Source organism: Protomyctophum bolini, assembly GCF_963924005.1.
Source record: "Protomyctophum bolini genome assembly, chromosome: 9".
Classification (NCBI taxonomy): Eukaryota; Metazoa; Chordata; class Actinopteri; order Myctophiformes; family Myctophidae; genus Protomyctophum; species Protomyctophum bolini.
Window position 1 is genome coordinate 46,316,321 of NC_137870.1, and position 16,866 is coordinate 46,333,186.

Here is a 16,866-nt window from a genome sequence, read left to right on the forward strand (position 1 = left end):
AATTGTACTGTGAATCCATCCATCCATCTTCAACCGCTTATCCGTAGTCGGGTCGCGGGGGCAACAGTTCCACCAGAAAGCTCCAGACTTCCCTCTCCAGAGCAACATTAGTGACTCTTCCTCCTGGGGGATTCTTGGGCGTTCCAAGGCCAGTGAGTCGATGTGTTTCCTCGGGGTCTCCTCCCAGTGGGACATGCCTCGACGACCTCCCTAGGGAGACGCTCGAGAGGCATCCTAACCAGATGCCCCGGGGTCTCCTCCCAGTGGGACGTGCTTCGAGTACCTCCCTAGGGAGACCCCCGAGAGGCATCCTAACCAGATGCTCCGAACCACCTCAGCTGGCTCCTTTCCAGGCGAAGGAGAAGCGGCTCTACTCCGAGTCTCTCTCGTGTGACTGAACGTCTCAACCATATCTCTAAGGCAGCTAAATAATCTGCACAGCATTGTTGGGTTGATATTCTTGCACTGACGCAACAACATTCAAAAATATAATTCGAGTACTCAGGTCATATAAGGTCAAGGTGACCCTCCTAAAAGTCACCAATTAACTTATTTCGTGTCGCAAGTTCACAACCTAATGTTTAAAAAATAAATGTGTCGGCCTCAGGGTGGACATGACCTCTCTTTATCAGTGGAGATGTGTGCTTCCATTCCATTTAATCTACTGGCTATTCTATTGAATGAACAGTGATTTATCTCTCTCTCTCTGTGTGTGTGTGTGTGTGTGTGTGTGTGTGTGTGTGTGTGTGTGTGTGTGTGTGTGTGTGTGTGTGTGTGTGTGTGTGTGTGTGTGTGTGTGTGTGCGCGCGCACCCAGAGAGGCTTGGAGACATCAAGGTCATAGTTAATTCAATGCTGCATGTTACACTCTTTTGCACACGCGCACGCACACACACACACACACACACACACACACACACACACACACACACACACACACACACACACACACACACACACACACACACACACACAGCTGCATAATGCATGGGGTATCTGGGGAAGGTCCCGTTTAATCTCAACAGAGTCACAAACTCTGACCCAGAAGTCTGCACGGATGCTTAACAAACAACGACCCAAAGTTGCTTTACTGTCACTCCCCGCATGAGTGGTGGAAAGTAACTAAGTACTTTTACTAAAGTACTGTACTTAAGTACAATTTTGAGGTATTTGTACTTATCCAACACTTTTACTACATCTCAGAGCCACAATTTGTACTTTTTCTCCACTACAATAATTGTAAAACTTTAGTTACTAGTTAGAAAACATACATTAACCACTTTTTTGTTCAAAAGTGCTCCTCTTACGGGATTTCAGACCCCATGCCTCTCTGAAACTCTTTTATACAGTAACAAACAGATGACTTCATACAGTAACAAACAGATGACTTCATACAGTAACAAACAGATGACTTCATACAGTAACAAACAGATGACTTCATACAGTAACAAACAGATGACTTCATACAGTAAACAAACAGATGACTTCATACAGTAACAAACAGATGACTTCATACAGTAACAAACAGATGACTCATGTTTGAATTCCCCACCACTGGGGGATTACTTACAGTAACTGATGTTGTGCACCATATACTGTATGAGTGTGTGCTAGTCTGTGTGTGTTCGTGCTTATATACAGCTTACTCAGAAATGACTTCAGACATGACGTTTAAAACTCTTTCAGGTGTCTCTCTCTCCCAAGGCACTGGATCTCACCAACATGCCCTCGTACAGTATGTACAGTAGCCAATCCTCGGGGGTCCCCAGGGACACATTAATCCCACAATCCTCCGCCCATGCAGATGTAATCATGCATTCTCCTCCCTTCTGGCACGCAGGAGGATTCTGCTCACGTTTAGAAATCCCCACAGATATTAACCCATTTTAGGCGAGAACCCATTTTGGTATTAGCATTATGTCATGCTTTAGCTATTGGAAAATAGCAGATCTAGAAGTTCGTAGCGTGCCACCGAGTGGCGCACTACGAGCTTGTAGGTCTGCTATTATTGAAAAATCGACTGACATAGAAACATAGCTTTTTCAGAAAACTGTCAGGATGTAGAAGACACGTTCAGAATCTGATCTCAGGTCAGAACGGGTTAAAGTAAATAGATGCCTCGTTAGGCTGCTGCGGTTCGTTGGAGCCGTGTGTACAGTACGTGTGTCGACGAAGAATTTACACTGGCACACTATACTGTACGTCACGCTGCCACTCAAGTGACTATACTGGCCAATCACAGCGCATCTTTTCCGGGACTTATATCAGACCCGGACATGCGCTCTATATGTGACGCAGCACGCTCATGCTTCCGCGTGGGGCTTCGCGAGGAATCTGGGGATTTATTTTGCCCTCCCTTGAGGAAAGGAAAGGTACCATGTTTACCCAGGGTAACTGGACTAAGCTCAAGAACTTGTTTACAGCCAGGCCCTGCTCATATATAGAACATTTCATGGTAGGGGTTCAATGCCTTGTCCATTAAGGGCACTTCAGCGGTGGTAATTTTAACATGCCGGTCCGGGGATACGAACTATAGCGACCTTCCGATATCAAGACCGCTCCGCAAACCGTTCGGATTTTTTTTTGAGTGGTGCAGCCACTCCAAGAAACAGCAATGTCTGTGTCTTTTTACTACTTTTTCCCAGCATGTGGGAGTCCAACGTGGCTCCACAGCCTGAAGGCCGTCTGAAAGACCCCATTCCAACGTGGCTCCACCACAGCCTGAAGGCCATCTGAAAGACCCCATTCCAACGTGGCTCCACCACAGCCTGAAGGCCATCTGAAAGACCCCATTCCTCCACACTCTCAAGCCATTTATGGGCCGAGTATAGCCATGAAACACATTCAGAATAACCCATTCTGGACGGGAACCCCTTTTGGTTGTTTCAAGCATTATGTTATACTTTAGCTATTGAAAAAAAAAATAGCAGATCTACAAGCTCATAGCGAGCTTGTAGATCTGCTATTTTTGAAATATCGTGAAAATGTGCATGAAGGCGCAAATTTCGAATATATATTCTAACGTTTTAACTCAAATCTTTGCTTCTCTGAGTGGTTCCTGGAACAATATATTTTCAGATGGGGGGTCGGCGGGCCCGATTACATATACTTTTTGGGGTCCTTTACATGAAATATTGAGCACCACTGATATAGAAACGTAGATATTTTTAGAAAACTGATCTAATTTCGAGGTCAGGCCTAAATGGGATAAAGTGTGTAATTACTAAAAAATGTCATCCAAATGCCACGCAGTGCCCGAGAACTTGACTCTCGTCTCGCATGCAGAGATAAGACGATATAGGACGGAACGTCCTCGATTTGGCTCGTGCCACTTCGTCACAAAGCTTTATCTGCTGCGCATGGATCATATCCTGAAAGAGGAATCTGGGATGAAAATAGAGCAGGCCCACGTTTTAACCCATTTAGAACCACGAGAACTGTTTCTACACAAATGTCTTCCATGTGTCAGTGGCGCTCAACCTTTTTCATGTCAAGGACCCCCAGAATTATCTGTACCCCCATCTCAAAATATGTCGTTCCAGGGACCCCCCCCCAGAAGCAAAGATTTGAGTTAAAAACCTTCGCTCTGAAAAAAGATATTTATACATTTTCACGATAAAAATAGCAGACCTACAAGCTATGAGCTTGTATAGCAGATGAGCTACAGTATATGCAGCTTAGTTGTAGCAGACCTACAAGCTCATAGCGTGGCGTCATGAACTTGGACTTTTAAACACTTGCTTGGAACTTCACCCTCCAGTTTAGGAGGCTCTGCCATGTCAGATTTAGCAACTGTATGTTTATCTTTTTCTAAATCAGAAGACTTGTCTATAGCGATTGATGACTCTGCGCTATGAGCTTTGTAGATCTGTTATTTTTCAATAGCTATAAAGTATAACATAAAACACCAAAAGGTGGTTCCCGTTCAGAATGGGTTAAATGAGAAGTAACATCAAACGAGTATACATTTTTACAGATAATGGTCACTGGCTGAGAGAGAGAGAGAGAGAGAGAGAGAGAGAGATAGAGAGATAGAGGGTAGATATAGAGAATGAGTGCAGAAGAGATTATAGGGAAGCAAAATTGTTCAGTTATGGCGTCTGAGGAGCATGGGGTAGTTTCACATATAAAATCAAAGGGAGGGAGAGAGAGAAAGAAAGAAAGACGAAATGGGAATTATGAAACAAAATGTAGTAAAGGACAAGTAAGTTAAGTGAGATGGGCTACAAACAGTTTGACGATAATATTCTCCCATCATGAATGTCAATGAGCATACTGTAGGCCTATGAGTCATACATCCAATTGGGTTCGATTAAAATAAAATAAAAACGTTGCATAAAAGACAATGAGATAAAAGTGGCTCTCTTTTCTCAAAGGCTGAATGTCTCATTTTTTGGAATGAAACTGTTAAAATGTACAGTATAATGGGATGGGTTCTGCCCTCCAGCCTATCCACTTTTTAAACACTTCAAGTACAGTCGCAAATAGACCCTTCAATGGCTGTTCATTTATTGCAAAATCTAGTAGACGGTATAAAATGACCAATTGAGATCATACCCATAATAGCTTGAGTTAATTTCAGTACATCCAGAGGAACGTTTGCCAGGAGAAAATGCTGTGTTCTGCGGGAGACAGACTATGGTCAGACGGAGCATTGGTTCGAAGGAGCGTTGGGGGTCGGGAGAGGGTTGGGGTTAGGTTTAGGTGTGCTGCCCCGGGGGAGGTTAGGGTTAGGGTTTGAGGTTAGGTTTAGGTGTGCTGCCCCGGGGGAGGTTAGGGTGAGGGTGAGGGTTGGGGTTAGGTTTAGGTGTGCTGCCCCGGGGGAGGTTAGGGTGAGGGTGAGGGTTGGGGTTAGGTTTAGGTGTGCTGCCCCGGGGGAGGTTAGGGTGAGGGTGAGGGTTGGGGTTAGGTTTAGGTGTGCTGCCCCGGGGGAGGTTAGGGTGAGGGTGAGGGTTGGGGTTAGGTTTAGGTGTGCTGCCCCGGGGGAGGTTAGGGTGAGGGTGAGGGTTGGGGTTAGGTTTAGGTGTGCTGCCCCGGGGGAGGTTAGGGTTAGGGTGAGGGTTGGGGTTAGGTTTAGGTGTGCTGCCCCGGGGGAGGTTAGGGTGAGGGTGAGGGTTGGGGTTAGGTTTAGGTGTGCTGCCCCGGGGGAGGTTAGGGTGAGGGTGAGGGTTGGGGTTAGGTTTAGGTGTGCTGCCCCGGGGGAGGTTAGGGTTAGGGTGAGGGTTGGGGTTAGGTTTAGGTGTGCTGCCCCGGGGGAGGTTAGGGTTAGGGTGAGGGTTGGGGTTAGGTTTAGGTGTGCTGCCCCGGGGGAGGTTAGGGTTAGGGTGAGGGTTGGGGTTAGGTTTGGGTGTGCTGCCCCGGGGGAGGTTAGGGTTAGGGTGAGGGTTGGGGTTAGGTTTGGGTGTGCTGCCCCGGGGGAGGTTAGGGTTAGGGTGAGGGTTTGAGGTATAGGTTGTCGTTCGGACCAGTGCTCCGTCGGAACCAAACACATGAACCCGTGTTCTGCAAGCAGGCAGTTCAGCCCATAGAGTTATACAGTGTCTCTTGTTGATGCAGAGACAGTCATGGTGGAAAGACTTTACTGTTCAAAATGAGTTGATAGCACAGGCTAGCCTCTTCACATACTAGAGCATGTCTAAAATAAATGTCAGAGCTGAAAATTATAGACTTCGGGTCCACTTTCCCTGAGCAGACTTCTGCAGCAGAGTAATAATATAATCATGGACATTCATCATAGTTGTTCATTATGTTCATTATTACGACTTGGATTTAGGAACAACTGCAGCGTGACTGAGAAACGCTTCTTCTCCAGACATAATAACTGCATCTGTTATTTCCTCCCGAGATCATAAAGTAGTACTTCATGTGAGCTCTGTGCGGTCTGTCTGAGGACATCAGAGAGACATTATGATTCTGTCTGAGGACATCAGAGAGACATTATCATTCTGTCTGAGGACATCAGAGAGACATTATGATCCTGTCTGAGGACATCAGAGAGACATTATGATTCTGTCTGAGGACATCAGAGAGACATTATGATTCTGTCTGAGGACATCAGAGAGACATTATGATTCTGTCTGAGGACATCAGAGAGACATTATGATTCTGTCTGAGGACATCAGAGAGACATTATGATTCTGTCTGAGGACATCAGAGAGACATTGTGATTCTGTCTGAGGACATCAGAGAGACATTATGATTCTGTCTGAGGACATCAGAGAGACATTATGATTCTGTCTGAGGACATCAGAGAGACATTATGATTCTGTCTGAGGACATCAGAGAGACATTATGATTCTGTCTGAGGACATCAGAGAGACATTATGATCCTGTCTGAGGACATCAGAGAGACATTGTGATTCTGTCTGAGGACATCAGAGAGACATTATGATTCTGTCTGAGGACATCAGAGAGACATTATGATTCTGTCTGAGGACATCAGAGAGACATTATGATTCTGTCTGAGGACATCAGAGAGACATTATGATTCCGAGGCGTCTCTTCCATGACTATAAATTCATCTTAAAGGTACTTGGAAGGTAATGAACTGGGATCTTTTAATTAAAAAAAAAACAGCTAATCTACAAGCTCGACACAACATCACAGGTTGCAAAAGCCATGAGTTTTCTCAAGCCATAGAGCTCAGAATTGTGAACATTTTGGACGCAAATGCACCTAGAACTTAATCTGTTGCGACTCACAAAATACATTTGGGAGTACCTGTGCGTTACTGTCCATAGTTTCTGTGGTGCATGTCAAACTGGGGGGCCTTCATATTTCCCTACTATGCATTTGTACGAATACTTTCACGTTAAAGTGCTGATATCTCACAACGGGTAAGGACTAGTATTTATAATTCTGATTCTGTGCTTAAAATAATGGATATCGATATTTCTGGAAATCTCATGACCATGGGGAGTGGGGAGTCGGCGAATGGACAGAACAATCATGGTAGTCTTAACCCATTTTGGGCGGGAACCCCTTTTTGGTGTTAGCATTATGCTGTGCTTTAGCTATTGAAAAATAGCAGATCTACAAGCTCATAGCGCGCCACCGAGTGGCGCGCTACGAGCTTGTACTGTAGGTCTGCTATTTTTGAAAAATCGAAGAACGACTGACATAATAGAAACATAGCTTTTTCAGAAAACTGTCAGGATGTAGAAGACATTTTTAGAATCTGATCTCAGGTCAGAATGGAAAACTGTCAGGATGTAGAAGACATGTTTAGAATCTGATCTCAGGTCAGAACGGGTTAATAGGAGGAGGACAGAGAGCAGAGGTGTACCGTATGTCTCCCAGTTAATGATCTTCTGCTGAAGCACCTTCGCCAATTATACACTTCATTGCCTTGGAGAGTAGGCCTACATGTGTCGCTATGCACACGCTCGTGCGCGCACGCACACACACACACACACACACACACACACACGCACACACACACACACACACACACGCGCACCACAATGATGAACACTAATGACATCACACGCATTAGGCACAGTTTCGACTTTCGAGCAATCAAAGCCAGCCATCCACTTTGATACGAGTACTTTTCACAGTCACCTGATCACCTTGGGTGGGAACCCCTTGTGGTGTTATTTTTATGCTATGCTTTAGCTATTGAAAAATAGCAGATCCCGGTACGAGCTTGTAGGTCTGCTATTTTTGAAAAACGACTGACATAGAAACATAGCTTTATCAGAAAACTGTCAGGATGTAGAAGACATTTATAGAATCTGATCTCAGGTCAAAATGGACTATATGGAAAAGTCCGAATCCATTTCTGTATAAGGTTCTGTTTCCTGGTGCTGGTATAGATCACCAAATGAGGCTGAGAACATGGTGACAAGGACAGGTGTACAACACTCTGCAATTAAACAACCCTGTACAGGCGTTGGCCTCGTGCAACAGCATTCTGGTGTTGATCTCATCTTGGCAAGTTGACGTATAATGTTTGCTCTGCACCAGTTTTGGATGGTGTTGCTCTAATCTTGTTTATTCGTATACCGTGTACCCAAACCGATAATTATACTGATAATTATAGAGGAGATTAAGAGGCGATAATACACAGGATATAATGTAGGTCAACGTCAACATCAGATTATGCTCAGGAACAGAGATTAATCGACGGAGGGAAATTAGCCGAGAGAGGGACACAGACAGAGGGAAAACAGAAGGTCTCTATTCTTCAGCCAAATCCTGACAGGCGTGAAGAACAGCCAAAAACCCTGCTTACATGATTGCTTTAGCTGGCAGGAGCAAAATGAACATGCGCGTGCACACACACACACACACACACACACACACACACACACACACACACACACACACACACCTCCTGCCAGCTAAAGCAGTTGTGTGTGTGTGTGTGTGTGTGTGTGTGTGTGTGTGTGTGTGTGTGTGTGTGTGTGTGTGCGCGCGCGTGTGTGTGCGCGCGTGTGCGTGTGTGACACACACAAGAGCTGTGTGTCATCTGCAGGAGTGACACCTCATTAGTGGACTTCTGGAATGTAAAAAAATAAAATATAAACAAAAAAGTCCACTTGTTTCACCCAGACTATAACTGATCTGTCAGGTATAACCACGCTGACATTCCTAAGGAAAACATCATTTCCAGCTCTTCTGTCAACCTATAGCGCATGCAGAGAAACAGCGCTGTTGTTGGTCGTCCGTTAGCTGGTCCGGGCACCCCCCCTAACCCATTCAAAACGGGAACCCCTTTTGGTGTTTCAAGCGTTATGTTTAGCTTTAGCTATTGACTGAGAAAGGAAACACATCCATGGATGCCATGACGATGCCATGACATTTATTTTTGCCTTCTTCAGGCTATGCCCTGAAGAAGGCAACCTGTTTGCCAAAACGTTGGAAAAATGTAGTTTTTCTTTCTTAGTCAAAGTTTCATCTCCTGTGGTCAGCACCTCCCCACTACTGGTGTGCGCTCCTACCTTTTTTTTTGTTTCGAATACTTTAGCTATTGGAAAATAGCAGATCTACAAGCTCATAGCGCGGCATAGACCGAGTGTCACGCTCTACGAGCTTGTATGGGTCTGCTATTTATTTATTTTTATCGTGAAAATGTGGCGCAAACCTTATTATATTCTTTCACAGCAAACGTTTTTAACTCAAATCTTTCACTTCTGGGGGGGGGGTCCCTGGAACAACATATTTTTCGATGGGGGTCGGCGATCTAATTCAGATAATTCTGTGGGTCCTTGAGATGAAAAAGGTTGAGCACCAGTGACATAGAAACATAGTTTTTTTAAGGAAACTGAATCGGCCTCAGGTCTAAATTGGTTAAAATTGATGAACCGCACACACTCACTATTCATACCATGTGATATATTCGGAAACAGAGGCAGACAATTCTGCATAAAATAGCAGATATACAAGCTCGCAATGTGTTCGTATCGTGCCACGTTGTGAGCTTGTAGATCGGCTATGTTCAAATGGCGGAAATGTATATAGGGCTGAAGTGGAAATGTATGTTTCGTATAATAACAATCAAAATCTACAAAGTAAAAAGTAAACTTTTCAAATAAATGTAGTGGAGTAAAAAGTACAATATTTGGCTTCGGGGTCTGGTCTGAGTCCAGCTAAAAATAGGCAAAAAAAAACAACAACTAAAATGTGCCCGTCTCTGATGGTTTAATTACAGACTCCAGCGTGGTAGTGAAGGCTATACCCTCGCCCACCAGGGAGGAGACGAGACTACAGGAAGAAACAGCAAGAAGGGTTCTGCTTAGTACAAAACAGACTGAAGCCAAACAACATTGGCGTGGCCTTCGACTGCAGGGAAAGTCGGCCTGTGTCGATTCAGCTGATTACTCTGTTTCACATTTGATGTACAAAAATGCTGCTATTGGGGGGAGGATGTTTTAAAATTCACCATCAAAGCAAAGCCTGCAAGTATTACCAATCAAGTAGCTACAATCTGTCAATCTGGTATCCCGACGGGAAGCACCCTATGATCCGACGGACCATTGCTCCGAAGGAGCATTGGTCCGAGGTGCGCTGGGGGTCGGGAGAGGGTGGGTGGTTAGGTTTAGGTGTCTGCCCCGGGGGAGGTTAGGGTTAGGGTGAGAGTTTGAGGTAGGTTGTCGATCGGACCAATGGACCGTCGGCATATTGACGCGGACCCATCCCGACACCCACACTCCACTCTGTATAAACCATGACGATTCTGAACAACACCTAGAATCCATCGCACGCATACAGTAACAAATGGATGTAGTGCCTATACACAAATGTGTATATTGCTCGCCACGACCGTATTGTTGACCTAGTGTCTGATGCAGTTCAAAAATATGTGCCATCTAGTGCAGCAATGTATAAACATTCAAGAGTGTCACCAGATTGGTTTAGCTGTGCATGCGATGTCTTTGCTAACATCCCAAATACACCTGATTGTTTTTGTTGACACCAGTCACAAGGAGGTCCTGATTGCTGGAGGTGGGCTGTGTCTTTGATTTGTACATGGACCACTTGGACCAGGCATTCCAAGATAAACATTCTAAGTACCAACCATTACTTGGAATTATTCACAAACCTGGGGTGTCGAAAAACGCAGGGACAACGCTCCACACGTCCCAAACTCTTCTCCCTTCTGGCTCTAAAACTATGGAATGCATGCACTTCCTATTACAATCAGAACTGCAGCCTCACTCCCAACCTTCTGCCATAGTCTGAAAACCCACCTCTTCAGACTCCACCATGGCCCGTAGCACTCACCCTAGCCCCGACATTATTATTATGTAGACTTAGATAGCAATTGTATGTAGACTTATGGCATTTTAGCACTATAAAGTATACATGCATAGTTCCATATAGATATTCCACTGTTACGTTCTTAGCTTACGTATGATGCATGATGTATTGCCATGCTTTCTGTTCCTGCTTAAAGGGATTGTGGCATTAAAAAAAAGGTTTTGGAGTTGTTCTTCTTTTTTTTAGGTTTTCTAATCTCAATTGCACCCAAAAAACATGAACTTTTAACATTCAGTAGATTTTCTGTGATCTGGGGTTTTCTGGCTCAAACAGGTGCTCTGATTTGCCGGCAGTTTGTGATGTAAGAGCCTGCAAATCCCATATATGTCAATGGGATTTGCCAGCAGATGTCACTGTTTTCACTGTGTTGCCTGTTTTCATTGTAGCTCAAAAGGCTTCCAAACCCCAAAGAAAACTTCTGACCACAGAAAATCCACTGAATGTTCAAAGTTCAGGTTTTTTGGGTGTAATTGAGGTCATAAAACCTAAAAGAAAAAATAAAAATAAAAATAAATGAAAATTAATGTCATAAAACCTTTAATGTAATATCGCTCTGGATTAAGAGCGTCTGCTAGATGCCTAAATTGTAAATTGTAGATTTGCCATACTGATATTGGGAAGCCAGGGCCATGTGCATAAACTGCCACGAGTGGCCTAAGAATAGCTGGCATAACAAAAGGGCAAAGCCAAACAACTTGCCAAATACTGTTCTGTTCCGGACTGTTATAGGCAGCTTGTCTCTGTGGAGGAAGAGGAGGTGCCAACATGTGTATCCTTAAGTGAACATGAACGGTCAACCCTGTTATATTTGTTTCCATTGTAATTTGTGGATTCAAATAAAGAACTAGTGGGGATAAGGTGGTGGAACAATTTAAACATTTTCTTATGTAAAATGTCCACAGCAGTTAATTGACACAAACAAAGTCTTGTAACCCTTTTTAAGTAAGTGGTATACATTCACTTATCCTATACACACATTTTAATTTCAATTAATTATGAGATTGAAACTATGCATGAGACTCTACTTGTTGCATTCATATAACTGAATCAAAACCACAAGGCGTTACCATTTACATTTAGCTGATCGAAGTATTGTAAACTGTGATATTATTCTAAACGAGAACGAAGGCACAGCTGTTCACTTCACGCACGCATGCTCACGCACGCACGCACGCACGCACGCACACACACACACACACACACACACACACACACACACACACACACACACACACCATTGTGCAACATTCACATCAGCTGAAGGTCCTAAATTAACACACCTGTTGCTAGTTGCTACCTTGTTTAACAGGGGTCACTGATTGGTTGACTAGAAATTGCTCTTCTTGGGCAAACTATAAGTAGATGTAACAGTAATTCAATGCATTTAGTTTGGGTTTCAGGGGTCTGGGTGTATGTTTAGTATGGCGCCTGAAAATGGAATTAAGTATGCTTTAAATCAGGCTACAGCAGTCCTGTTTCTTTTGTCCTCTTTCTCTCCATGTTTGCATTCTTTTAGCTTAACAGGACTAAATAAGCAAAATGAGGCAGCTAGCTCGGCCACAGTCAGGACAGGACAAATTGTTTTTGATGGCAAAGATCTTAACTCCGTTTCTGAACAAAGCAGTGGATTTCTGTATGACTATCAAGCAGATGATGCAGGTATACTGTAGCTAACTACTCTAGTAGCCTATCTGTATTCAGTTAGAACTTCTATTTTAAGGGAATTTATATTATTAATTGATCAACTGTTGTTCCAGGACTGCTGAAGGATGATCCCTATTCTGAAGAATTGAAGCGAATGGACCCATCATTGCAGTGCAGTGCATACAATATGAAAGTCAAAGCCACGGGGCCTGAAGCCTCTTCCTTCATGTCTTCAATGGGTAAGTCCTTGTGCAATTTGTTTAATATAATCATTAAACAAAAGCTCAGCATTCTTTTTTTAGTTCATGATCCTGTCAGGAGCGGATGATCATGTTGTAGACTTGTAGTCATTGTTTTGTAGTCATCAGGCAGGAACCATCAATCTTGACCTTAATTCCTTGTCCTTCAAACCGATTTTTCTCAATAAAAGCCGAAGGCTACGAGAGCTTTTATTATTCTTCTGGTTTGAGGGGAAAGGAAGTTCCAGATGTCTGATAACTACAAAACAATAACCAACATGATTTAACGATATCATCCGCTCCAGACCGGTTCACACAGCATTTTTTTTAATGCAGACCAGGCTTTCCTCCGAGGTGGAAAGCCTGGTGACACAGGTTAGCTCAGACATATTATGGTGACCATATCCAAACTGTTCATTTGAGGGACATTAGTATTGCTTGTTTTTGACGGGAGAATGGGACTGGGTTAGCCACAATTTGCAACTCTAGATTTTGTTTTATAATGGGATGAATCTAGAGTTGCAATTATGCAATACCCTCCATTGACTCCCCATTCATCCAATTTGTGTTTGCGATTTGCTTTTATTAAACGACGTTAAACTCACCAACAATTGCAGCTCTAGGCCAAGCTTGAATTCAACATAGTGGTATTTAAAGACTTCCATGTAAGTTGTGTGTTTAAGTCCACAAGATGGTCACATATTTTGGCAGGTCACAAATGTCACCATAATTTGCCATACTGGAGTGACCGAGTGAGTGGCTGAGATTTTGGGTATTGGAATTTGGCTTTTGGCTTGCAGAATACATGACCTAAAGTTCTATACCTAGCCGCTACACAGAAGGGGAGACTTATTATTTCCACACAACTCTAAAGTATATTAATGAGCGAGTTCTAGAAGAACTATGCAAGTGGTATTCGACCACGCTCTGGCGTTTTTTAAATGCCAATTTAATTTAGCTCATGGGTGGTATGGCCCACTTGGTGCTGTAGCCTAGGGGATATTTCTCATGTTGGTCTAATGGGCTTAAAAACTCATCTTGCTGAAAAGCTGACAACGAGAGTGTTTTACAGCAGCAACTATTGGGGGACTATAGGGATTTTGAACACTGATTAATAAAAATAGGATCGAAGACCAAATAATTAATTAATAATTTAAGGATCCATATTTAATAATGCTAATAAAGGACTGTATAATAACTTCAATACCCAGAGCAAGAAACTCCGGACATGTAAAAATACTTTTAAAAGTAATGAAATAAATACCTAGGCAGAGAGCCTGTAACAATTTACAGAAATGGTTTCAAAACTTTTAGACTAAAGTTAATAATTGGCTTTTACATGAATACTTTTTAGGAGAATGATCAATATCCAAATGTTACCTTAAGCATGAAGTACTTTTAGAAAAATGCCTTTAAATACCCAATGGAATAGATGAGTCCACAGAAAGAATGCAATGTCCAGTCAGGAGCAGATATGTTTTAGCCAATTAATTTTGGTCAGAGCACAGAACTGATCCACATACAGCCAATTACAAAATGTCTCTCCCCATGTCCAAAATGGACACGGTGAAAAAGGTCTCTGCCCATCTCGCAAAATGGAGACGGTATATATCATAATGTAATCAGAGAGTACGCTATACACAAAGCAACGTGTCAAGCAACCAAGGGATGATTCACTGTCACTTCCTGTCCTGACCAGGAAGCATAATGCATGGGATGTAGTTTCAAGGATGTATTGTAGTTTATAACTGAACCAAGTGAAGTTAGTAGGCTAGGAGACGACTTGTCTGCTACGGGAGCATACTCGAGAGCAAAAACATGTTGTTTCACAGAGGGGTAGATAATGCAAGACGTCACTGAATGTTGCATACAGAAGATATCTCACGGGGCAGTGACAGCCTTGATATGAACATCAGTGGGACACGGGGCATAAGATTTAAGTCATTGGGAACATGTAAATTAATTCACAAAATAACAGATCTACAAATGAGTCCCGAAATGCCTATCACTGATGCCTGCCAGTCACAATGTGGGACAGGGTCTCGCTTTGTGGGAAGCCTGAAAAGTCTTGGAAAATGAGGGACTGTCCTGCACGCAAGGGGGGGACATCTGGTCACTGTAGCTGCATCAGTCAGTATCTGATTGGGTCATTTTGTTTATGCCTTCCACAGAAAATGCACTACCTTCAACCTGTGCCTTCCACTACATGCAGAGGATCCCCATGGGTCTAGCTTTGACGGCAAACTATGATGGCTGTATGATACAACAGGTAAAATGTTAGCATTGTTTAATGCTAAATGTTTTTGTGTGTATATGCTTTTAGCTGTAATGCATTTTTTTTTGTTTCCCCTTCAGAATGGATGTTATGTGTTGCCAATGCTTTGGCAGGGAATTCCACTCCAACTCACCTGCCCAATGCTAACTCCAGCTTTAGAAAGCCCTGCTCTAGCTACCCCTGTGACTATCCAGAAGCACCTGAAGCCTCCTACCAACCCCTGGAACCAGCAGCCTTCCTCTGTGCTGAAGCGCCCCCAGCAGCCTCCTTCTGGCCAGAGGCCTGGGGTGCGGCCTCCTTCAAAATATCCTTGGATATTCCCATGGCCTGGGATGTCTCCCTACAACCAAATCCCCTCGAACCAGCGGCCTCCCTCTGTGCTGAAGCCTCCACAGCCCCCCCAGCAGCCTTACTCTGTCGAACTGACCCCCCAGGCTCCCTCTGGCCAGGAGCCCCAGCAACCTCCCTCTGGCCAGAATCCTCTCTTCCCATGGCCCGGAATGCAGCGTCCCTCTGGCCAGAATCTCCCATATCCTTCCTTCCCAATCGGGACCGGGCCCTGGCCCCTGCAGCGGCCTCCCTGGGCACAGCCCCCCCAGCAGCCTTCCTCCTGGCTCCTGGCTCCTGGCTCCTGGCCCCTGCAGCGGCCTCCCTGGGCACAGCCCCCCCAGCAGCCTTCCTCTGTCGAACAGACCCCCCAGAAGCCCCAACAGACTCTCCCTGTTCAGAAGCTCTCACAATACAGCCCAATGCCCTGGGACCGGCGGCCTCTTTCTGTGCTACAACCCCCCCAGCAGCCTCTACAGCAGCCTCTAAAATATCCTCCCTTCCCATTGCCCGAGATGCTGCCTCCTTCTGGCCAGAATCCCCCATATCCTCCTCCCTTCCCATCGCCTGGGGTGCTGCCTCCTTCTGGCCAGAATCGCCCATATCCTTCCTTCCCAACGGGGCCCTGGGACCAGCGACCTCCCTGGCCACGCCCCCCCCAGCAGCCTCCACAGCCCCCCCAGCAGCCTTCCTCTGTCGAACAGACCCCCCAGAAGCCCCAACAGACTCCCCCTGTTCAGAAGCTCTCACATCATTACAGCCCAATGCCCTGGGACCAGCGGCCTCCCTCTGTGCTACAACCCCCCCAGCAGCTTCCACAGCCTCCACAGCCTCCACAGCCCCCCCAGCAGCCTTCCTCATTCGAACAGAAGCCCCAACAGACTCCCCCTGTTCAGAAGCTCTCACATCATTACAGCCCAATGCCCTGGGACCAGCGGCCTCCCTCTGTGCTACAACCCCCCCAGCAGCATCCACAGCCCCCCCAGCAGCTGTCCTCTCATATGATAACCACACCCCCCCCAACTACTGGCACTTCAGAAGCCACAACTATAAAGTGTGACGCCCGGAAAAAAAGACCTCCCATCCCCTCGTACCCGCAGCCTCCCCCTCCCCCAGCAGCCTCCCTCCCAATGCCCTTGAACCAGCGGCCTCCACGGCCCGTCCAGCACCCTCCACGGACCCCCCAGCAGCCTCCACCGCCCCTCAAGCAGCCTTCCTCTGTTATGATAACCACACCCCCCCCAACTACTGGCACGTCAGAAGCCACAACTATGAAGTGTGACGCCCGGAAAAAAAGACCTCCCATCCCCATGGGGCTGTCTCCCTACAACCCAATCCCCTCGTACCCGCAGCCTCCCCCTCCCCCAGCAGCCTCCCTCCCAATGCCCTTGAACCAGCGGCCTCCACAGCCCCCCCAGCAGCCTCCACCGCCCCTCAAGCAGCCTTCCTCTGTTATGATAACCACACCCCCCCCAACTACTGGCACGTCAGAAGCCACAACTATGAAGTGTGACGCCCGGAAAAAAAGACCTCCCATCCCCTCGTACCCACAGCCTCCCCCTCCCCCAGCAGCCCCAATGCCCTTGAACGAGCGGCCTCCACAGCCCCTCCAGCACCC